Source organism: Pteropus vampyrus, unplaced genomic scaffold (genome assembly GCF_000151845.1).
Source record: "Pteropus vampyrus isolate Shadow unplaced genomic scaffold, Pvam_2.0 Scaffold23, whole genome shotgun sequence".
Classification (NCBI taxonomy): Eukaryota; Metazoa; Chordata; class Mammalia; order Chiroptera; family Pteropodidae; genus Pteropus; species Pteropus vampyrus.
Genome location: NW_011888804.1, coordinates 11,992,540 through 11,993,377, shown reverse-complemented (window position 1 = coordinate 11,993,377; position 838 = coordinate 11,992,540).

The window sequence follows — 838 nt, the reverse complement described above, 5'->3', positions numbered from 1 at the left end:
CACTATCGAACCATGTCCCATATCTATTTCTTTAATTCAATTAGTTGACATATTATCATTTCCACATGGATTAAATATGAAAATATTAATACCTTCTACATTATTTTTATACTAAATCTTTGAAATCTTATGTTTACTTCCAAACTACAGCGCATCTTCCCTGGCATGACTCACAGTTCATGTTCAAATGCTGCCTTCCCTTGGTGCCACTGTCCCTGCAATATATACTCACAGCCAGCAGGAGGCGATGGAGGGTCCCGTGACCGAGATGACAGACTAAGGAGGAATGGCCGCTCCACTTTCCTTTCCACCCAAACCTTGAGTATTGAGGCCTCCCAGAGACAAGGGAATTTTTATAACGTGTGTCCATACTAGTTAGTCCCTTAACTAACAGCTGATCTTAAATACAACAACCATTTGAAAGGTGATTTTGCGCTATCAAACACGTTTTATGCTTAGTCAGTATAATGAATGACAACAGTTCTTGTGAATTGTGTGGATAAATATTCCTCCAAGTATGTTTTTCAGTGGGAAGATCGTTTCCATGAATCTCATGACAAGTCATAAAGTCAGACTTTGTGTACACCTCTAGAGGAAAAAGGATCCTAGGAAATATTTTATTGACCGGGCTCAGCTCTGGTGTGAATCCCTTTTGGTACCTCTCCGGACTAAGTCGAAAGATCACTGCTCCCTCTGCCTCAGTGAGTCAGTGACTCACTGCTGTTGGCCACAAAGGGATATACGTGCCTAATGCACAAGCACAGGTCATATGTATGAAGGTCCATTCTCCCTGGAGGGTACTGAGAGGTAATCCCCCACGATGTCATGACCCAGAGCA